The sequence below is a fragment of the Lactuca virosa genome, chromosome 3, assembly GCF_052849685.1.
Source record: "Lactuca virosa cultivar CGN04683 chromosome 3, Lactuca_virosa_CGN04683_v6, whole genome shotgun sequence".
Taxonomy (NCBI): Eukaryota; Viridiplantae; Streptophyta; class Magnoliopsida; order Asterales; family Asteraceae; genus Lactuca; species Lactuca virosa.
In genome coordinates this window covers 190,203,144-190,228,255 of record NC_136428.1, presented here as the reverse complement: position 1 = coordinate 190,228,255, position 25,112 = coordinate 190,203,144, and the positions used below count along the sequence as shown (strand labels likewise).

Sequence of the window (25,112 nt, the reverse complement as noted above, 5' to 3'; positions counted from 1 at the left end):
AAATACAGCTCCAACTCAAACACCTATATCCACCAGTGATCCACTTCCATAAATTTCCAAATTACTAAAATACCCCCAGACGTCAAACTGGTCAACCATCGGTCAAAGTCAAAGTCAACGGTCAAGGTCTACAGTCCATGTTGACCCAACTCGTCGAGTGTAGCCCACTGACTCATAGAGCTCTTCCAGAACTCGAGAAATCGTGAAAACACTAGTTTACTCGCCGTGTTTCCAGACAACTCGTCGAGTCTATGCGGTGTCCAAATGTCGGGAGAATCCCTAACTAACTCGTCGAGTCATCTCACTGGCTCGCCGAGTCCATGCAGAACCAATACAGGCAATCTTCATCTGACTCGTCGATTTGACCATGCAACTCGTCGAGTCTCTTCATTTTTTTCTTATTTAGACACTTTTAAGCAAGACCAAGGCTCCAAATTGCAGATCTAGCCTCCTAGGGCATGGTTTCCACGTAAAGTTGCAAACTTTACGTGCATGCAAGGTCTTAGATGCCAAAACCAAGCTAAGGGAGAGGTTTAAGCCAAAGAGAAGGGCCGAAGCTTGATAAATTCAATAGCTTTATGACTATGAGGACTTAGAGGAGTCTAGATTTGAAGTTACAACTTCAGATCATGCCCAATACCCGAAATGATCCACAAATATGCTAAAAATGGCCTTAAACCCATGAATAAGGAGATCTAACACTAAAATGATCAAGGTAACAGCTTGTTACCTTCAAATGGAAGCCAAAACGATGTAGATGCTGGATCTACAAGCTCCTTCCCGTTCCAAGCTTTTCAAGCTTCAAACTTCTTCAACAAATGCACCAAAAACACTCTATTAGCCTCACAAAACACAAAGGAGTAGTAAATAACGGATAGGGTTTCCTTCTCTGGGTAATAAGGTGATAAGGGAGACCAAAAGATGCGGATTAAGTCCTTTAAATAGGGTGTAAACCCTAAAAATTAGGGTTTTCCCATTCAACTCCTACCCGTCGAGTTGGGGTCCTCCAACTCGTCGAGTAGACCTCATAAATCACGCGACCTGATCCGCTTCTACATGACGAGTTGGGGCATCCAACTCGTCGACTAGGCTTCCTTAATTGCATGCAAATCCCTAAAATCTCATTCTTGGAAATCGGGATGTTACAATTTCGTTCCATCAAAGTAATTAATAAAATAAATACACACATCCGCTGATTAAGGTGTAAGTAATGTTCTCCATTGCAAAAAATTTGATCCCGCTGCTAACAATAAAAACATGTATCGAAGCTAACTTGGATGCTCATTAAATCACAGGGTCATGACGTATGCAAAATAAAAAGGGTAAATTACACCACTTGTCCCTCGTGTAGGTGCCAAAGAACACGTTTAGTCCCTATTTTCAAAAACTAACTCGGGTCGTCCCTTATATCGTAAAAAGATGCACGTTTCGTCCCTCGTTAGTTTAAATGTGCATGTTTCATCCCTTATGAGACATGGAATGACTAAAATACCCTATACAATTTATTTTTCATTTATTCTTGATTTTTTCTATTTAATTATTAAACCTAATATTTATATCTATCTCTTTCAATTTCGTTGAAGAAAACTTAAGCACCACCACCACCACCAGAAAGCACAACTACCACCACCGGAATACACAACCACCACTGGAATGCATAATCACCACCGAAATTTAATGCAATCACCACCTATTTCCCTAAAAAATAGCCACGAACCACCACCTCATTCACCATCGTCACTCTCCTTGTACAACAACCGATAATCAACCTCTTCAAACACCACTAGTCACCATTCCATCATTAGTACCGTTAAAGGATCTAGCCTCTTGTTGGAGTGAATATCTAAATGGAAAGGTAGAAGCTTTGGGAGGATGCAGATTCACTACCCTCTCGCTGGAAAAACGAGAGGCGACTAGCGTTTATGCGCCACCATTGATGTCGGCTAGGGTTTGACAGATCGAGCTCCGTTGTGACAACCGTCAAATTTCGGTCAAGTCAAAGTCAAACAAAGTCAACAAGTCAAACCGGTCAACTCCATTAACCCTTGTATGTTAGGGTTTACATTATACAATTCGCTATTTCAATGAGAAAACATCATTTGAAAAATTCATGTGTTTGATTTTCCTTAGCCTTAACAGTGCTAAACAACGAACCAAAGCGATAAAACACTATTGCGCAATCATCGGGATTGTGTAAGACACTAAATCATGGCTTAACGGGGTTTATGGACCTTTCGTTGCGAAGCCGGGCACTCAAAAAGATCACAAACGAAACCTCTCACAATCTCTTTCACTCAACCTCTCTCTATTAAAATCTCTCCCAAATCTCTCCCGAATCTCTCCCAAATCTCTCTCAAAAGTTCCTTTAAATTTTTGTAATCATTCGGGCCATCCCGACCCTTAACTGGGTCAAAAACCACTTGAAACGGGGTAAAAACGGGTAAAATAGGCTTAAGGACCCAAAACTGAAGCTTCAGGACCGAAGTCCCTGTCATAAAGGAAGACGACACACATTGTCTGTCGTAACCTTACGACGCGCGTGTTGATGACACGCAATGAGTATCAAGGAAGCCCCTGTCATAAAAGAAGACGACATGCATTTTTGCGTGTCATAATTTTTCCGGTTTTTCGACTACGACTTTGTTTTAGGCCCGTTTTTCATCATTTTAACGCGGGATTTTCACCAAAAACTTTATTTTTACAGTTAGAACTCTATATTTCAGTAATCCCCACGTTTTTAGGGCCATTCATACCAATAATTAGTGGGGGAGGTGCTTGAGGTGGAAAGATGACTTTACTTTACTTTATGTCACATGTCACCACTCACACCCACTACATGGCCAACTCTTTCCCACTACATGACCAGCTCTTACCCACTACATGACCAACTCATACCCACTACATGACCAGCCCCACTCCTTGTCTAAGTATAAAAACCCATCCCCTCTCTTCATACTTCTTTCATTCTCTCATTTTCCTCCAAGGATCACACTCCAAATTCTCTCACCATTCTCTCTCAGTTCCAAGACTTCCAAGGCTGATTATCAAGATTTCTTCCACTCTTGGTAAGTATAATTCATTCTTCTTATGATTATTACACATCCTTCTACTCAAAATCATAAGAATCTTACACAAACATCGTCACCTTCATGTTAGGTTCTCGATTCGTCAAGGCATCTTCTAAGTGTTCTTGGGTTGAACACTTCTCTTCTCCAACATCCATCCTCTAATAACACATAAGGTGAGTTCATAACCCTATATTTTCATGTTTTTCTTAAGTTTTAAGGGGGGGAATACAAGTTAAAACACCAAAAACACAACTAAACTCATTTAACAGTCTTCAACAGAAACGTTTAACTCCATTCACGGACTGTTTTGGTCAACTTAAACATTTTAGTTTTCAAAACTGTTTCAGAAGCATATAGTTCAGGTTCATACCTTTAAAATGACTACTTGCACATCACCATATGATTTTTCTACGATTTATGGTGATTTTTACAAAACTGTCTATCATTTCAGAAACAAAACCGGACCAGTCTGTGAATATGAATATTTTCACACAAGTTGGAGATCACTAAAAATCATGAGAAAATTTATGAACAAACTAGACACACTTTATAAACTCTCAGAATTTGCGGTTTTTGATTTAGACCTTTGATGATTTTTCTATAAATTTTCTAAGAACAGTAACAGAAACGTTATTACTAGAAAAATACCATCAATTTCATTTACGCCTTGTAACTCGTTGAGCAAGGTGTATATCATTATGTAATCATATATTATTACATTATATGTCATTTTGTCTTGGTAATTAGACATACATCAGAAAACAAATGGATTTTTACCTTCACAAGTATGGTAAATAATTAATTTTTATAAACAAAGTTTACATCCGTTATACACAAACATTTGGTAAACTATGACAATTATAGTTTATGAACACTACTACTACCCTTGTTGTGATAAACTATAATAGGTATAGTTTATGATACATTTACATAACAAACTATAATTTGTATTAATACTCTATTCTCGTTTAGCAGTTCCTAAATCAAACTATTAATTATATTAGGTTCTACGCCATTTTGACCCGAACCGTCTATCGTACGACACACGCATTTCGTTTTGGGACTAATGTGAGTAATCTACCCCATATTTTATAATTTTCAATACTTTTGGGGTGTATCATGTGGTTCTAATATGTTCCAACTTCATTTTATTGTTTTATCACAATTGAGACATTGTTGGGACATTTATACGTGAGTCATTAATTGTATAACTATAGTTTGTTTACGCTACATGTACTTGTAGTGCATTACCATTTTTAGTCTAATCTCCATGACTATGCCCATATTCTTGAGGTACGTTATGGACAATAATAGCGCTATTGGGTTGACCACCCCGCCTTGGGACGCTAAGGTGATTGATCGCACGTGGTTGAGTGTGTTTGATGATTAGATGCTCCATCCTATATATATTTATATATATATATATACATATGTATATATAGGGTGAGGACTTATTGTTGTTGTTATCATTTGTTAATAAATTTTGGATTTATAAACCGTTATCTCAAATACAATTGTTTGCCGACTTCAAAAGAAAACAAATTTCAAATTATAAATGTTTCAACTTCACAAATTTTCTCTACTAAAATTAGATTACTCACCAACTCTCGTAGTTGACCTGTTTTTACCCATGATGCAGATTTGAAGAATGAAGTTGATGAAAAATAGGTTGTGCCTTAGAAATCCACAAGACTATTTAAATTTGATGTAATAAATGTTGTTCGTATTTGGATTTGTATTTGTATGTTGTGGATCTTGTTTGCATACTTAGTACTTAATTGAATCTAATCATATTATAACATAGTTGTCATGAGACTTTGAACAATATATCACGCCTTGATCGATTCCGACAAGGATCGGGGTGTGACAGATTGGTATCAGAGCCCTTGACTATAGGGAATTAGGTTAATTGCCTTGACTTAGTCTATAGCCTCTAGGGTCCTCTCGTATGCTAGTTTATAAAATGCACACACAACTGCATGCAATTCACACTTAGAAAAGCCTAGGAATACCTTTGTGTGTTAATTGCTCCCTTAAGTGCATACGTATTACTCCTGACGCTTATATGTGTGCATACACTGGTGAATATTCTCCTCTTTCTCTGAAAATCACATACATATTCAAGTGGTTTAAAAAAAATGTATATACATATATATTCCTTAGAGCTCATAGGAAATTCAAAGTCATCCACTCTAGTTGGGTAGGATCATAGTAATGGACGCGTAGTAACTGGAAGGGGGAGGTGCCGGTAGCCCGAAAGTCCTGACTAGGCAAGCATTCGTATACATCCCAATCAACTGAGGGACCAGTTTGCTTACCTGGGGACCAAAGGCGAGAGTTCCCAAACCTATAGGCCAAAGCGCGTCATTCACATTACTTTTGAGCCATCAAAATACCCGACCTTATCAAACGTATCCAAAAGGATACACTCCAAAATGGCCAACTCATTGGACTATTAAGTTCCCTAATGGGCCTAGAAGTGGGAAAGACATGTGAAAACTTAGTTTTGTGGGGGCCCACGCAAGTGCTACATGTTTCACATTTAGTAACCATGGAAAGCCCAAAAGGTGCGCAACACTCCTAACCATGGCCCAACAAGTGTTTTACAATTATTTTACCCAACAATGTCTAAAAACTTTATTTCCATAATCAATTTACAAATAACTCACAAGTCCATATGCGTGTTTCTCGTAGATAGCATTACGACCCCCATACGCTGCTCGCAACAACCGAAGGCTAGCTGCCCTTATCGCCAAGGAGGTAGCAAACGTCATCCCAACAATTGCAACCCAACTTCATTCTCTTCAGCCACAAGCTCCAGCAACCACTCCTCGTTGCTCGTTCAAGCACTTTCGTAACTGCAATCCGCCTTACTTCAAAGGCATCGAGGGTGCCACCGCACTCCTCACATGGATTGAAGAAATGGAGAGTACTTTCATCCATAGCGAGTGTCCTGAGGACCTGATGGTCCGTCATGCTACAGGGTGCCTCCAAGGTCATGCTCTCACATGGTGGAACCTAGAAAAACGGGCAAAGGGAGAGGCTGTATGCCTTGGTATATGTGAATCAAGTCTGGGAAGGATATAGCCTGATCAACTATATCTGTCCGAGGAGTGACTTGCATATACTGGGGGATAGTCATAATGGGCAACAAATCTAACAACCTAACTACATCCTACAGGGAATACTTTAAGAATCGAATCTAAACACCTAAAAATATTATAGGAGTATTTGGTGATACTATAACCAACTTATGTGAAAACTAAAGACCTTTATTAGTAGGCCTATGATAACTGAGTGCATACGCCAAGGTTATACATAATTAAAGATATTATAGACTCAGAATCTATGACTATTGCTCTACTTCTTGTTCCTTGTTTGGTTGTGGACTTAGGGTAGACTCATTAGGATCAACAGTCTAATAAAATTTTAATTACACATAACTGGGGGCATGTCGAGTGAATCTTAGGAGTGGATCAGACATGGAACAAATCACAAGATTATAATCAAATTATTCCTACTAAATTCATAAGTCTATTTATAAAGACCTCTGGTATAGAGTCGTCGGCGTAGTCGTGTCGGCAATCTAGAATATAGTTAAATACATAATACAAACTATAATACCCAAATTATACAAAATTTTCTGCATTAAAAATCAATAGATAAACACAATGAAACTGAAAAGGGTATCAAACTATCAAGAGAAAAACACATACAATGTAGATTAAAATCCACTAATTATAACAAAATGGCTAAAAGAAAAGGTAAGGACTAAGGATTGTTAAGTCCTCTCTTCTAATAAATAGCTTTGAAGCAAGTTTGCCTAAGCTTCTTTGTTCCTTCTGTCAATTCCATATCTGGCAATTTCTCCATCATCTTCTTGTGCCCTTCTAACGTCTCTATCTCCTCCTTTAATCTCAACTCCTAGTTTTTTTAAAGGTAGATGTAATATATTTTTTCGTGTGAGTTCAAAAAAAAAATTTACAATGAGTTAAGTTTATATAAATATAAATCAGGAAATCATAGTAAATCAATTGATTTGATGTGGCATATGCCTAGGGCCTATGTTTATGTTATAAAGAAACTAATAATTAAAATTTTAGAAAATACCAAAACTACTTTGGTTACCAAGTGCATGCATACATGCATGAGTAATGTATAGAAGGTTATTATCGTAGTTTACCTTGGCATTTTGAATGAGGGATTGAAGGCTCTTAAGTTTTCTATGAGGCCATCTGTTTATGTTTAGCTCTCTACATCTTTTCTTCAACACTGTTAACCCTATCCCTAGTTCCTTTGCTGCCATGATTATCGGCATCTCAAAGTACTTCTCTATCTGTTCAAACTCCAATGGTCTCAATCTCTTTGCCATCTTCCGGCCACCGTGATCAGTGGTGGCAGCACTAGAACTACATGTAGCCTCACCACCAGATTTACAGTCTTCACTGAAACTAACCAATGGTAAATTACCATCCTCCCAACAATCTCATAAGCTTATGTCTTCAAGGGGATCAAAATCGTGAAACTCATTTCTAGAAATGATGTTTTGATCTTTGTTAAGTACTGTGGAAACGTTTTGATCGAGCACTTCATGCAATTTTTCCGACAACTCGTAATCTTGATGGTCGAGCATGTCACCACTGCAAAAATCCAAAAAAAAAACTCAAGATAATCAAATCTAACACGATGAAAGACTCTTTTTGATCCCTACAAATCCAAACCATGTTTTGATCAATGTCGACAAAATCACTTTTCTGTGCGAAAGATGGTGTAATGAGTGACGTTTGTATATACCTGAAAAGATCTTGATGATCAAAGTACTGAAACCAATCGAGGTCATCTATGGGGTTTTGATGATCTGCAGGTGGATCCATTTGTGAGGGAGAAGTTAAAAGTCGCGGTAAGAATGTGATGATTTATATAAGTGAAGTGGGAGAAGTAATTAATAGCAAATTGTTGGGAATGCAACAAAACAAGTTAAGCACTTCTGAAAAATTGATAAATGATTTCGGTAACACTCGCGGAATATAAACTAGTGAAAATTACAAACGAAATTGAATATATATAGTCTATGATGTTATGGTTATTGTGTATCTAACAAATGAAGAGAAAATGAATATATATATTCTTTGAGCCGTAACCTTCTTCTTCAATTCACACACATATACGTATCTGTTGCTGCAAATGATGACTTGTGTGCCTCATGCATTTAATGCATCACATGCCTACTGCATATTCTTGACTTTGAAGCTACGTATCAGTTTCCAATTTCCCCAGTAGCACACTTTTCATTAGAAAATACTCCAAGTCTTTACACATGAACCAGTTAGAAAGTACTCCAAGTCTTCACACATGAACCAATTAGAAAGTACTCCAAGTCTTCACACATGCAAATTATGACTTGTGTGTCGCTATAAGTATGTCGTTGGCTCTTGTTAAAAACCTATAGCGACAACAAGTCATCGTAATAGATTAAACCTGTGGTGACGACGAATGCCCTTGCAATCTTAATGATATACGACTAGTTTACGCCAAGCGACTATAAAAGAACTGGTAGGATTTATAATGCAAATTTCGTCAAAATTTGTTGAAACATTCGTAATGATGGAACTCGCTAACTATAAAATATTCATAGTGGTAATACCAAGGATAAAACAGGGAGTATAAAAGCACACATAGAATACTCTATCATCCTAAAACAATAAACTCCTTTTAAATTGACTCAGCTCAAGTTACAATAAGAAATTTCCAAGGTCGTCATGTGACATCAGGCGGGTTGTTCCTCACCATAATCAATTTCTTGTACTATGAGAAGTTTTCCACATCTTTTTCCAAACTCTTGAAGTCCCAGTCAAAATGCAAATTACGGGACGAAATTCCCTCTAACGGGGGGATGATGTGACAACCGTCAAATTTCGGTCAAGTCAAAGTCAAACAAAGTCAACAAGTCAAACCGGTCAACTCCATTAACCCTTGTATGTTAGGGTTTACATTATACAATTCGCTATTTCAATGAGAAAACATCATTTGAAAAATTCATGTGTTTGATTTTCCTTAGCCTTAACAGTGCTAAACAACGAACCAAAGCGATAAAACACTATTGCACAATCATCGGGATTGTGTAAGACACTAAATCATGGCTTAACGGGGTTTATGGACCTTTCGTTGCGAAGCCGGACACTCAAAAAGATCACAAACGAAACCTCTCACAATCTCTTTCACTCAACCTCTCTCTATTAAAATCTCTCCCAAATCTCTCCCGAATCTCTCCCAAATCTCTCTCAAAAGTTCCTTTAAATTTTTGTAATCATTCGGGCCATCCCGACCCTTAACTGGGTCAAAAACCACTTGAAACGGGGTAAAAACGGGTAAAATAGGCTTAAGGACCCAAAACTGAAGCTTCAGGACCGAAGTCCCTGTCATAAAGGAAGACGACACACATTGTCTGTCGTAACCTTACGACGCGCGTGTTGATGACACGCAATGAGTATCAAGGAAGCCCCTGTCATAAAAGAAGACGACATGCATTTTTGCGTGTCATAATTTTTCCGGTTTTTCGACTACGACTTTGTTTTAGGCCCGTTTTTCATCATTTTAACGCGGGATTTTCACCAAAAACTTTATTTTTACAGTTAGAACTCTATATTTCAGTAATCCCCACGTTTTTAGGGCCATTCATACCAATAATTAGTGGGGGAGGTGCTTGAGGTGGAAAGATGACTTTACTTTACTTTATGTCACATGCCACCACTCACACCCACTACATGGCCAACTCTTTCCCACTACATGACCAGCTCTTACCCACTACATGACCAACTCATACCCACTACATGACCAGCCCCACTCCTTGTCTAAGTATAAAAACCCATCCCCTCTCTTCATACTTCTTTCATTCTCTCATTTTCCTCCAAGGATCACACTCCAAATTCTCTCACCATTCTCTCTCAGTTCCAAGACTTCCAAGGCTGATTATCAAGCTTTCTTCCACTCTTGGTAAGTATAATTCATTCTTCTTATGATTATTACACATCCTTCTACTCAAAATCATAAGAATCTTACACAAACATCCTCACCTTCATGTTAGGTTCTCGATTCGTCAAGGCATCTTCTAAGTGTTCTTGGGTTGAACACTTCTCTTCTCCAACATCCATCCTCTAATAACACATAAGGTGAGTTCATAACCCTATATTTTCATGTTTTTATTAAGTTTTAAGGGGGGGAATACAAGTTAAAACACCAAAAACACAACTAAACTCATTTAACAGTCTTCAACAGAAACGTTTAACTCCATTCACGGACTGTTTTGGTCAACTTAAACATTTTAGTTTTCAAAACTGTTTCAGAAGCATATAGTTCAGGTTCATACCTTTAAAATGACTACTTGCACATCACCATATGATTTTTCTACGATTTATGGTGATTTTTACAAAACTGTCTATCATTTCAGAAACAAAACCGGACCAGTCTGTGAATATGAATATTTTCACACAAGTTGGAGATCACTAAAAATCATGAGAAAATTTATGAACAAACTAGACACACTTTATAAACTCTCAGAATTTGCGGTTTTTGATTTAGACCTTTGATGATATTTCTATAAATTTTCTAAGAACAGTAACAGAAACGTTATTACTAGAAAAATACCATCAATTTCATTTACGCCTTGTAACTCGTTGAGCAAGGTGTATATCATTATGTAATCATATATTATTACATTATATGTCATTTTGTCTTGGTAATTAGACATACATCAGAAAACAAATGGATTTTTACCTTCACAAGTATGGTAAATAATTAATTTTTATAAACAAAGTTTACATCCGTTATACACAAACATTTGGTAAACTATGACAATTATAGTTTATGAACACTACTACTACCCTTGTTGTGATAAACTATAATAGGTATAGTTTATGATACATTTACATAACAAACTATAATTTGTATTAATACTCTATTCTCGTTTAGCAGTTCCTAAATCAAACTATTAATTATATTAGGTTCTACGCCATTTTGACCCGAACCGTCTATCGTACGACACACGCATTTCGTTTTGGGACTAATGTGAGTAATCTACCCCATATTTTATAATTTTCAATACTTTTGGGGTGTATCATGTGGTTCTAATATGTTCCAACTTCATTTTATTGTTTTATCACAATTGAGACATTGTTGGGACATTTATACGTGAGTCATTAATTGTATAACTATAGTTTGTTTACGCTACATGTACTTGTAGTGCATTACCATTTTTAGTCTAATCTCCATGACTATGCCCATATTCTTGAGGTACGTTATGGACAATAATAGCGCTATTGGGTTGACCACCCCGCCTTGGGACGCTAAGGTGATTGATCGCACGTGGTTGAGTGTGTTTGATGATTAGATGCTCCATCCTATATATATTTATATATATATATACATATGTATATATAGGGTGAGGACTTATTGTTGTTGTTATCATTTGTTAATAAATTTTGGATTTATAAACCGTTATCTCAAATACAATTGTTTGCCGACTTCAAAAGAAAACAAATTTCAAATTATAAATGTTTCAACTTCACAAATTTTCTCTACTAAAATTAGATTACTCACCAACTCTCGTAGTTGACATGTTTTTACCCATGATGCAGATTTGAAGAATGAAGTTGATGAAAAATAGGTTGTGCCTTAGAAATCCACAAGACTATTTAAATTTGATGTAATAAATGTTGTTCGTATTTGGATTTGTATTTGTATGTTGTGGATCTTGTTTGCATACTTAGTACTTAATTGAATCTAATCATATTATAACATAGTTGTCATGAGACTTTGAACAATATATCACGCCTTGATCGATTCCGACAAGGATCGGGGTGTGACATCCGTCGCCATCAACGTCAGCTAGCGTTTCGTCATAGATGTCATCGATCTCTTAGGTTTTAAGATCAAGCTCCTCCGTCGCCGCCTATATGCTTCTTTAACATCTCCTCTTTCTTCAATTTCAAAGGTTTTAGTGAGTTGTAGATTGAATATTCACGCCAATATGGATATGTAAATCTGCAAATTCACCTTCAAGAACTACACCTATCTGCAAATCGAACCCTTAAGAACGAAATCCTTCAAGTACTTGTGTAGATTTGGAAAACTTGAAATCAGTGTACATCATCCCAGAAACGAACATGAACACAAATACATACACATGTATGTGTTTATCAGCAAATCGGTGTTTATCTACAACTCTGTTCTAGGGTTTGTTTTTTAGACATAAAAGCTTAAATCGCTGTGCTTTTTGAACACCGTGATTATGGATATGGGATCATCGGAGAATCTGATTACAAGTGGTTGTTGGAAGTATTGGGTGGTGGTTGTCGGTGGTATTGGGTGGTGCTTGTCGGATGGGTTTTTCCAGGGGTGATATAAGGACCACTTGATCTTTTAAAGAATTATAATTAATAAAATAAATTATAAACATAAAAAATGAATGAAAATAAAAAGAAAATGGCAAGATAGTCATTTTATGTCTGCGAGGGACCAAACGTGAACCTTTTAATCAAATGAGGGAGGTTCGAGTTAATTTTTGAAAATAGGGACTAAACGTGTTTTTTGGCACCTACACGAGGGACGATTGGTGTAATTTACCCCAAATAAAAATTATGGTTCTTATTCTCTAGCAGGGGTGTTTTCATGATCAAAGGAGCTTATAAACGTTGTAAAATTTATTTTCACTTTTTTGGTTGGTGCAATGTGGGGTCTACTTGAGTAAGGTCTGGCCATACCATTTAATAGAACTTCGACACCGAAAATATTTATAAGGGAAATTTTCACATATATCCTTGAAAACATTAAGAATTACGTCTATATCCTTCGAAAGTTCATAATTACGTATATATCCTTCTTAACCTATTAAAATCACATTTATATCCAATCGTATAATTTAATGAGGTATTATAATATTTAATACCAAAAAATATATTTAAAAATCAAAATAAAAGGTGATTGTACTAACTTACCCTTTCCAAATTATTAATAAATAGAACTAAATAGATTTAACTAGCATTAAACCTAATGAATATGGAACAAACTCAAACACGTGAATTCTAAACCTCAAAAACATGAAATCTCCCAGACTTTCATCACGTTGTTTTCTTCTTCAAGCCGTGAAAAGTTCTGCCTTCAGTTTTTTGAATATCGTTGCTACAAGCATAGTAGTAAATCATGATATTTCTTCACAACAGGTTAATCTTATTCTTCCTTCGATTAATTTTGGTTTTGATTAACTTTTTGCATTCGATTAATTTTTGGTTCTGCTTTCAATTATGTTTGTTTTGCAATAGACAGTTTATTATCCTCCTCTTTGATGGATAATGAGGTTAATGCACCGAGATGGGACATAAGTGCTCACTCGCTTATAATTGAGTAAGTTTTTATAAACAATGGAATTCTACCACAACGACCATTTTGTAATGATATTATGCCATAGGGACTATTTCTGTAATGTATTTCTGCAATAGGACTGTTTGTGTAATGTATTTTCGGCCATAGGGACTGTTTCTGTAATTTATTTCTACCACAGGGAGCATTCTGTAATGATATTATGCCATAGAGTCTATTTATGTAATGTATTTTTGCAACAGGAACATATGCAACATGTTACCAAATTATCATCACTCCATGGTAAACTATGAAATAATATCAAACTTTTATTTTTTATGAATTGCTAAAATACATTAAATATAAAAACCAGCATGATGCTGGGAAAGTTACAATACAAAGAAAATAAAATTCTAAAACAATAACACTCTATTTTGACAAAACAACAACAACACCAAAATAACATTCTACTTATGAGATGGCTTCCTAATTCCTAAAGAAATAACACCCTACTAATTTTTTTGCTTTTATTTCGAGGCCGGCCTCATTAGCTCTCTTTCTACCAGAATTTCATGTAGATGAGATCTTAGTGATAAGTCAGCCTCATTTGCTACCTTGTTACCATAGCTCATTGATTTCCAATTTGCATTCGGATATTTGATGTTCTCAAAACCCAAAACAATACAGGGTGTCCCCCATTCTTTCGTCGACAAATAAATGTATCTGAAACTCTTAATAGTGTATAATGATTCGTTTAGTCTCACTAAACATAAGGAAAAAAAATATTAGTGTCTGTAGTATCGACAAACCATACCAGTGTAATGATAAAAAAATATTAATTTCTTACCTTTTTTTGTTACACTATGACCAACCATACTGGTGTAACGATAGAAAGACCATCTTTGGCTTCGTGCTTTGATGCATAATTAGATTTGCGTTCATGGAGCTATAGATACTCGTTAATTACTAGGAGAAAATATATATTCCCTTGCAAAAAGAGTTTTATGTAAACTGATAGTATTGATTTGGGTCCACACGACCTTTTTGTTAGATATTTGACAAAAAATCAATATAATTTTCTTAAGATTTTGCATAATTATTCAAGTAATCTAATAATAAACATCTTTATTGCAACTACATCAAATTGAAGTTGGAAAAGAATATATGAACCACCAAATGTGTATTTTGAATGAAAATGGGGACTAAATTGACCATCTAATCTCTCACTTGCATCCATCACTTGTTTTCTTGCTTCTGTAAGTCAACATCAAGAAGAAAAACATTGAAAAAGTCAAAGATTTGGCCAACAAGATTTCTTCTAAATTTTATGTAAGAAAAGTATGTGAAATCTAACAGAAGAGTTCATTCATTTGAATTTGTGGTTTTAAGCCAAACCATCTAGTTCCTTCTCTATGCAAGTAAATGTTTGGCCAAATCTAAACAGGTAAACTCCACTAGGACTTTAGTTCTTCAAGAAAATATTGTAAATTTAATCAAACGTGAATATTCAATAATAAGCAATCTATGCACGTTAGCTTATTCACAACAAATCCCTAATTTATAAGCCAATCAAGACATACAAAATTAGACATGAATTTAATACCTACTTATACTTGAAATTGAGGCTTGATGCTCCCACATACTTGAAATTGAGGATTGACGCTTCAATTGATGGCCATCAGTGATAAGAGGAGGGGAATGCGTGGGGGAGGATTTTTCTGTCGTGAACAAGGGGAAGGTGGACCGATGTCGTAATGGTTAGGATTGGTGAGCATACTGGTAGCAGGGGGTGAAGGACGACGATGTAGCTTGCCAGTGGTGTTAGCCGGTAGAGGGTTAATAGGGAAGAAGGTGAGGTCGTGAGGGAGACCGAAAGATGGGAGGAGAGATGAACTCGATTTTTGGGGGAGGAGAAAGGTGGATCTGGATGGATGAGCGAGGGAATCGATTTTTATTGATTAACGATTTCTAGAAAAAAAGAATAGGATTTAATTTGGATATAATATGTAAAGGGTATTTTAAATCTATTTTTAATATTAAATTGAATAATATTTCATTAAATTATAGGATTGGATATATATATGAGAGTTTAATATGTTAAGAAGGATATATATGTAATTCCGAATTTCAAAATGATATAGACGTAATACTTCATGTTTGTAAGGATATATATGAAATTTTCCCTAAAATGAAATTATTAATTCCAAACTTCTATTATCCATCTTATAGATATTGTTCATCATAATCAAAAAAGTTTCAGATTTTTAAGTTACATATCATATTAGTTGGATCATTATTTGTGAATCATAGTCATCATGACATAAATTTATTAATATTAAATTATTAATTGTTATGATGCTAACATTAATGATTTATGCTATATAAATCGTTCATCTTAAATAATCAGATAATTTTATCATTCATGTCATATTTTTAAATCATAGAAATTAATTGATAATATTTCTTGGATCATAATTTATAAATGTTTGGATCATTAATATTTTATTATTATAAAAATACTTCAAATACTTACTTCAAAAATAATAAAAATACAAACTTTTATCCCTTTTTTATCATATATAGCATTTTGTGCCATAACTTTGTGATTATAAATTTAGGATCATAAATTTTCAATTATAAATTGTATTGATTCAAAATTTTATGATTTATCTTATATTATCAATCCAGTCTTTGTCATCATAAATATTGGATCATAAATTTTGTGAATCAAACTATTATTCTAACTATAACACTATTGAAAACGACAAACTAGTTTATTATTATGATCCATAATGTATTATGCTCAAAACATGTTACGGACCATAACGCTTATTAGTTAAAACCTATATGGAAAACCACTCGTGATTGAAACATCATATGGTTAAAAATGATATAATTCAAAATAAAATTATTAAAATTATATAAGTATTTTCTTTGTATACAGATTTGGATTATACCATGTTAATAAACCTGATATGAACTAATTTTTGTAATAGATGATATAATGTTGTAACGTCAGGTTCCTGGTATGTATTTAAACTTATAATTTAATCATTTTTATAGAGCAACTCGACGAGTTGGTATCCCCAGACTCGTCGAGTAGAGATGATATGAGTCGCGGATTTTAAGAAACCTACTCGACGAGTTGGGAGGCCTCAACTCGACGAGTAGGCAGGGTGAAATGAAACCCTAATTCCGGGGTTTTGCACCCTATTTAAAGACCTTAACCCCAAGGTGTTGGCCTCATTACTAGCCTCAATTGTCCTAAACCCTAATCTTGAAACCCTAAGACACTTTTGAGAGTTTGTGGGCCATTTTGAGTGATTGGTGTGTGTTTGAAGCCATTGGCAGCAAAGGAAGCTTGGAGGAACAAGGAGGAGCTGTTGGATCCAGAAACTTTGCTTCATTTTCGTCACTTTTTGGTAAGAAAGTCTCAAACTTGCCTTGTAGTTGCTTAGATCTCCATATTTGTGTCTTTTGCTTGGTTTTGACCCAATGATGTGGTTCTTGGGAGGTGGACGTCCCAAATGGAAAACCCTTTCAGATCTAGGGTCTTGAGGGGCTTTCATGGCGTAAAGATGCCAACTTTGTGACCTTAGGAGCCCCATGCAACCCCTAAGCTCTTGTTTTGGCCTTTCAAGCTTCAAATGGCCATGCATATGGATAAAGTTAAAGACTTTACGTGATCTTTCAGTCTTTATGGTCCAGATCTATGTTCCTGTGATTTATCTTGATGTCTTGGTGGTTTGTGGATTATGACTTAAGCCTTTTAGGGTTAGGGTTTGAGCTTATTTCCTTTATGGAGGGGATTAATGGGTAAAGTTAGAAACTTTACCCTTCTTGAGGCATTTACAGTCTAGATCTGGAATATTGGGTTTGGGCTTGAAGAATAATGGCTTAACACATTAAGTGGGTTGACAGACTGATGAACTCGACGAGTTCATGAGAGAACTCGACGAGTTGTTCTGGAAGTGTCCCGACTCTGTTAGAAAAAGGAGGGACTCGACGATTTGTAGGGGAAAACTCGACGAGTTAGATCGCAATATCACGATTCTGTGATTCATGGAAACTCGTTGAGTTGAAGGATAACTCGTCGAGTTGAGTCAAATTGGAGTGTTGACTTTGACTTTGACCTGGGTGTTGACCTTGACTTTGACCGGAGTTGACCCTTAGGGGGTTCTGAGTATGAAATGGTACTTAAGGAAATCTTTTATGTTTAGGGATTTGAGTTGGGTTGATATTCGGGACCGGGGACTGTTCAACTACTTTCATGTATTCGAGGTGAGTTACCTTCCCTATATCAGTGGGTCGAAGGCACCAATGTCGGCCCACTAGTAGTTGATTATAGTAAAGATGATTGTCTTTGTGATAATTGTCTGGTATGCCACTATCTATTGAGATTTATGTTTATGCTATGTTATTATGTGGTAGTGGTAAGGGTGAAATAGACCCCGTAACTGGTTGAAATAAACTGGAGTGTAGGTCGGGCACCCAGATATGCCTGCCGGTATGTTTATGTTATGTTATTATGTGGTAGTGGTAGGGGTAAAATAGACCCCGTAACCAGTTGAAATAAACCGGAGGTTAGGTCGGGCACCCAGATATGCATGACAAGGTAGGTCGGGCACCCAGATATGCCTGAGAGGGTAGGTCGGGCACCTAGATATGCCTAACAGGGTAGGCCGGACACCCAGATATGCCTGACAGTATGTTGTTATGTGGTATGATGGGGAAACTCACTAAGCTTCATGCTTACGGTTTTCAGTTTTGGTTTCAGGTACTTATTCTTCAAAAGGAAAGGAGCCAGCATGATCACAACGCATCACACTATGATTTTCCTCATTATGAGATCTTGGGAGTTGTACTCTGATATTACTTTTCTATTACATGTTTTGGTTATTTGACATACTGGTTTTGTTTATGATATGAGTTGACACTATTGATGTTTCAGACTACTGGTTTTATAACTACCTAATTAAAAATGAAAGTTTTCGTTATGAATTTTGGGATGTTTCAAATGCAAAGCATAAAACCATTTGTAACATAACTAAATAGTAAGCAATTATCTACAATGTATTAGTCAGAATACATAGAGTTTTAAATGCTTGAACATCTTAAAAGATATAGAGGACGACATATCTTTTGATATACATAATCACATGTAAACATTGTTAATTACATTGATACTTTGACTTTGGGCTTCAGCAACATATCCTCATTAAAATTTGACCATGTCTCCATTGTAAATCAAGCTCAAACTCAAGATCTCTAGAAGGTGAGTCATATTCCATAACATAAATAAGGAAGTTCTAACTATTTTTCTAAGCCGATACAACATTTGATATCGACGATGTCAAAATATACAGACTGTTGCCCAAAACAAAAAGACGATGACACGATGAAAGTTGTACATCTAGCTAGAGAATAAAGAACTATCTGATGGGAGCTTACTATAAAAACCTGCTATATAAACATAGTTTCTAAAAGTTAGTCTAATGAACAGTGCATTTAAATAGTAATACAAACTAAGAACACATACCTATTTATTAGGGAAAATGTCTAATCCACACGTAACTAGGGGTTTCTTAAATGATATATCATGAAGAATAACACCATCAAATCATAGATTGTGGATCATAATATTCAAAAACATATGATTCAAAATGTTATGATTCAAGAATGATATGATGTAAATAATTTATTATATAAATGTTACAAATCAATCAATATAATGATCCAATTTGAATTGTGTATGATCCAAATATTTTATAATCCAAACATGTTATGATCTAGTTCTACAAATAATGTAATAAACAAATCAATGATACGGTCTAACGCCAAAGAGTACGAAAAATCAATGATACGATCTAATTTCCATAGTTTTTCTGAGACAAACATGTTATGATCCAAAACACAATGCTCCAAATGTAGATATTAAAAACTAGAATATAAACATGCAACAATAATAGTACATGCTTATGGTGTGTTGGTATAGATCACTAGTCTTACAGTAACTAAATCTTATCTAGTCACAATTTCTCTTTTACTTAATAGACCTATATAATTGTTTCTTTAGTAGGCATTTCTTTATCCATTTACAAATCGTTTTACCAATATGGTTTTCTTTTTATAATTAACTTTCTTTTACACACACCCACAATCTACATTTTATCACCCTTTCATCCAAACATCTTTTAGATTTATAAATTTCATATGAAGAACAAAAGACCGTGTAAATGAAGAGTATGAATTCACACACTTACATCTTACATGGGCATAAATACAAGTAGGTTGTGTGCGCAAAGAATAACAATATTTTAGAACAACTTTTCAAATACCTTATAAGCCTGTCATTAATTATCATATTTTTTCTAGAAATTTTGATTTATGCTGAATTGGATCACGTTTATAAGAAGATGAAGATCCAACATTTGCTAATGAAGATCCAATATGAAGATCCATATTTCAATGTTTCAAAAAAGCATCTTATACAAAAATTCATTAATAAGAAAAACATTTACCTTGAAATCTTCAATATAGCTTTCTAATTCTATTGTGTTTTTGTTTCCAATTGTCCCATTATCAAAATCAATTTTAGATTCTATATCTTCTAAAACTTGATCCATCTGATGCTTTTGTTTTCAAACAATGAATATAATACAATATTTCGTATCAACATAAAGTCTTTTAGATGATATCATCATGTATCATAAAGCTGGTGGTTATGAACTTTCATGTAATTCTTCTAAGTAATGTACTACTGTACTCATATTATAACTTTCTAGAATTGGACTTTGATGAATACTATGAGTGTTATAGAATAATTGAAGTAAGGAATATGTTTCTTAATTCTACAATAAAATTAATGTAAATATAGATTTTATATAATTTCAAAATAACGACCAGACTACCTGAAGAAAGCCACTACAAACAAACTTATTTAGACACAAAATTTTGAACACATGATCATCAATTATGTAAAAAGTTGAACAATCAGAGCATCCATAAAATCACAAACAACACAATAAAATCTATATTTATGCACATAACCGAAAGAAAACTCATCCCAAAGACACCCGTTAAACAAAAATTTAAACTAGGAAAGATGAACATAAGTAGAAAAACAATGAACTCTCTTAGGCATTTCACCAAACATTTATAAGGCATCATTAAACATAAGTTGAGAAACCTTTTATCGGTTAATATTAACACTAAATTTGCTTCTAAACATACACAATCGATATAAAAGCAACATTATTACTAGAAAAATAAAAGAAAAAAAATCGTTTTTTGTTCGTGTTTGACAAAGTAGTTCATATGATGAATTTCTTCAAAGAATGTTTTGAATTTTCAATGTAAATGTAGATTTCGGGCAAAATTTCATAGATTCATAAAGTTTTTAAGTTTTAATCAATACTATTAGCAGAAAAATAGAAGAAAAAAAAACATTTTTGGTTTATAATTTGAAAATTTGGTTCGTATGATCGACTATTAAAAGGTAAATGCCAGTGAATAATGAATCCATGATGAAATCAATGAAAAAAATTGAGTTATATTAACCTAGTTTAATAAGAAATCTCTGATCTGTGAAGAAAGAAGCTCATTCAATTGAAAATATTGTTTTTGTATGATTTGATATTTGTTCAAAGCAGCCCAAGGATGCCATATGGTTTAACCCAAAAAATTAAAAAAAAATTATGTGACCTAAATGCCCTTAATGAGCTCGATTGGAGGAGAATTGTCCTTGTCGTCCTCACCAAAATTTGTGTCCTCGTCGTGTATATATATATATATATATATATATATATATATATATATATATATATAAAAGCGTTGAATCTATCAGGATCACTAACCTTTTTAGGATCATTAAAATTACTTTTTCAAACCTTATTTTAGAGCTTATCTTTTATCAAAATATATATATATATATATATATATATATATACACACACACGGAGAATTTATTAGAATCATTAACTTTTTTAGGATTACTAGAATCACTTTTTTAAACCTTGTATTAGAGGTTATCTTTTATATATATATATATATATATATATATATATATATATATATATATATATATATTCAATATTTTTTATATACTCTTTCGATATTGATATTAAAAAAAATACATAGCATGTGCATCATATGCACATAATTTAGAAAAACGTTTTTTTAGAACTTGTATTCTATCGAAAAAATAATTAAAAATATGTAAATTCAATATTTATAGTAGCTGAAGTTTGACTGGTCGATATAGGACATGTTCAGTAAAACTAGTTAGTAATGGGTAACGTTTTATTGAAAGCTTCTCCATATAGCTTTTGATTTTGGAGCGTTTTGTTTAGCCTAAAAGCTAAACGCTCATGTCTCCGTCGAACGAAACTTTTCTTTTTTACGAGCTTTTTCTTAAAAGCTAGAAGGCAGAAGCCCTTAAACGATGCGTGCCGAACACGCTCATACTAGACATATGTTTGTTGTTTCTATTATCCAAATAGATTTTATTTAATTTCATATTTTTATTAGGCTTAGAAAAATCCATAATAATGTTTATGATCTGAAAATATTTTTTATTAGTTTATTAAAAATATGATATGTAAAAAAATATTGTGTAAAAACATTATTTTTTGTCTAATTAATTGCCTTAATGTTTTCATAGTACTAAAAACAAAATACAATTATTTTTGTCTATTTTTTAAATTGACAATAATGATAAATTTAATATTAAATTAACATAAAATATAAATTAAACAAAAACCGTACATTGTAATAATAATGTATATATAAGTGTATATTATACGTATGAGTAAATAAGTAATTATAACGTTTAAATATTATTTATTTGATTTTTAAATAAGCTTGTATATTTGACATTCTGCAATTTATTTTATATACTTTGGGCTTAGAACACATTTGAAAATTTTTTAATTATTGGGTAATTGGGCTATAAAGTGGACTTTCAATGAATCAGTTTGTTCCGATTTTAGCTTTAAAGTATCTTTTATTTTGGCTTTTAGTTTAGGAAATTGAAAAAGAAATCTAATATTTTTTATGCTAAAAGACTACTAGTTTTTTTTTTTTTTTTTTTTTTTTTTTTTTTTTTTAATTTATTTATTTTAATTATGATATTTTCTGATTTTAATTAAATTTATAATTCGCAATTCTAATAACCTAAGAAATTTGGTTCATACTCTACATGGATTAAAACTGGTGAGTGTCCATGTTACGTATGTAGGATTTTAGATTGCACTTCGAAATATAGGTGAATAGGATTAGTAGCAACATATATTGCATTTGAAAGAGAACGTTTACACTTTACAACAATCAAATACCTATCTAGAAGTAAAAAAAGGGGGGAAAAAAGTCGTTTTTATATATTGATTACGAATCAAAATTCATACACATAATTTCGAACCAATTCAAGTAGAGACAAATAAACTGACCTTACACAAATGCGAATGTCACAAAACAAATAAACAAAATGAAAAAAATATGTAAATTCACGAACCACAATCATCTTTTCTTTCTATAACACCAAATGAAAAAGGTTTGCTGTAGGGGATTAAGATTAAACATTTAGCTACATAAATTAAAGTTTATGATTCAAAAAAAAAAAAAAAATTAGAGATCAAACAAATTACCCTAAACCATAGGGATCATTCGTGTAATTTACTCTTAATTGCATGATAAATGATAAATATTACATAACATTACTAACTTAAATTATAGAGTTTATGTAAAATAACCATTATAGTTTCTATTTCTTAAATTTCTAAAATGTAAGGATACCGCCCCCCTAAATCTCAAAAAGCTTTGGCGTGTGCCATTTTTAGCAAAATTGTCCAAGATATGGAAGTTGACTTCGACATGATTGTCAGACAGAAAGCAGTCTTTGAGTGTCTGCGGGTACCTCATGCTCAGGATTTTCTGCTAACTATCCCTATTGATGGTCTTGGCCAACATATGTCTCCTGTGGAGTACCGAACTATCATTCGTTACCGCCTCATGATTCTCCTATTCCCAATTGACGAGATATTGTCAGTTTGCCGCAAGGCATGTTTGGATACCTTTGGGGAACACGTGGTTCATTGTAGAGAGCTCACTGTTTTCAAGTACAGACATGATGTGGTTCATGATGTTCTCTTTTATGCTTGTCAGCGTGCTGGTATTTCTGTGAAGAAAGAAGCGTCAGTGAACTTTTTGACGGACCCGTAGGATGGAAGGTCCACACTTAGACCGGCTGACATTTTGGTCTTTGGATGGATAGGAGGGAAGCATGCGTGCGTGGATCTTACTGGGGTCTCTCCTCTCGTTGGTTTGGGGAGCGGGGGTTTCACAGCAGAGCATGCCACTTTGAAAACCGCTGCGTGCAAAGTGGTAAAACACGAGAATAGAAAATCAACATGTGTTTGTATCTTTTGCATTCGATACATTTGGTTTTATCGCACCAGAGGCGGTGGAGCTCCTCAATAGAGTCCAACGGGTCATACATTCTAATGTCATATCCCCTAGATCCACAAATGTTGTTTTCAAAAGAATTGGTTTTGCCATCCAGAAAGGGCTAGCGGCGCAGCTTGTTGCCCGTTTGCCTTCAATCGATATGTATTGAACTATTATATTTCAATTAATCAATATATATTCATATTTTAAAAATGTAATGGTATTATATTTTCGATTTAAACAATTGCTATCTTTTGGAATAACAAGTTACAGAAAATTAATAATGTATTCTCTTAACTCCCTGTAGGGTACACAACCATTTTTTAATTGATTATCTGTTTGAAAATATTAACTAAATTAAAATCAGAAAATAATCAAAGTATTATTATTTAAGATTTTAGTTGACACCGAATTACTTGATTTTTTATTTTTTTTTTATTATCCCTTTATTTTTTACTTTATAAAATATGTTTTTAGTGTGTTTTGGTCTGGTTTAATGTCTGTTATTATTTTTTATTTCAGTTAATCTATTTTGATAACTTGATATTGTAAACCGGAAGCTGTAAGCCACAACAAACATGGGCCTTTTTTCATAAATAAGCAGGCCTGTCACTGTTTTTTTCTTTAAATAGTATATGGATTAAAGATTTTAAGCTAAATTTAGCAATCTTATTTATTAATTAACTAGATCTTTTTTTTTTATAGGGATGCAAACTGAAAGTCTATTTATGTCCGTTTTATGGAATCTGAAAATTTTCTATTAGGGAGGGATCATTTTTCTTTATCTTATCAAACATATGCATTAAAGAGTATACTATTTAAACATATTGATCATTTCTTTAAAAAAAGCGCAAAGACATTTTCTATAAATTACATGGGAAATTTATATAATTTATTTTTTATATAAGGACCAAACCTGCAAATAACGAAAGTATTGTGGACTAAGTCTAAAACTCAAACGTTAAAAGAAGATACACATAGATTTTTTTTGTAAATTATAAGGATGACTTTTATAATTTATTTTTTACATATGGAGCAAAATGTCAACATACAAAACTAATATTTGTAGGTTTGAGGAAAAACCTTATCCGAGTATAAGCCCTAGGCTATAGTCGTAATTTCTTAAGAAAATACTAGTTTGCTATAGCCAATAGCTCTGATACCAATCTGTCACACCCCCAGCCGACAGCGGAAACGTTGGGTCGTGCGATGTTAGAATGTTGGATCACAGGTATTGAACAGTAACAA

The 25,112-nt window shown here is 33.9% G+C and overlaps 2 long non-coding RNA genes across 2 annotated transcripts; both read left to right on the top strand.

The window, feature by feature from the left end:
* The first annotated feature begins 2,979 nt into the window (after positions 1-2,979).
* LOC145162778 (uncharacterized) lies at positions 2,980-4,132 on the top strand. The gene is made up of 3 exons (XR_013739324.1): positions 2,980-3,065; positions 3,157-3,241; positions 4,073-4,132. It is a non-coding gene; the product is annotated as an uncharacterized LOC145162778 (long non-coding RNA).
* Positions 4,133-9,664: 5,532 nt separating this feature from the next.
* Positions 9,665-11,125, top strand: LOC145162777 (uncharacterized). Its single transcript, XR_013739323.1, has 3 exons — positions 9,665-10,061; positions 10,153-10,237; positions 11,069-11,125. It is a non-coding gene; the product is annotated as an uncharacterized LOC145162777 (long non-coding RNA).
* Positions 11,126-25,112: the final 13,987 nt, after the last annotated feature.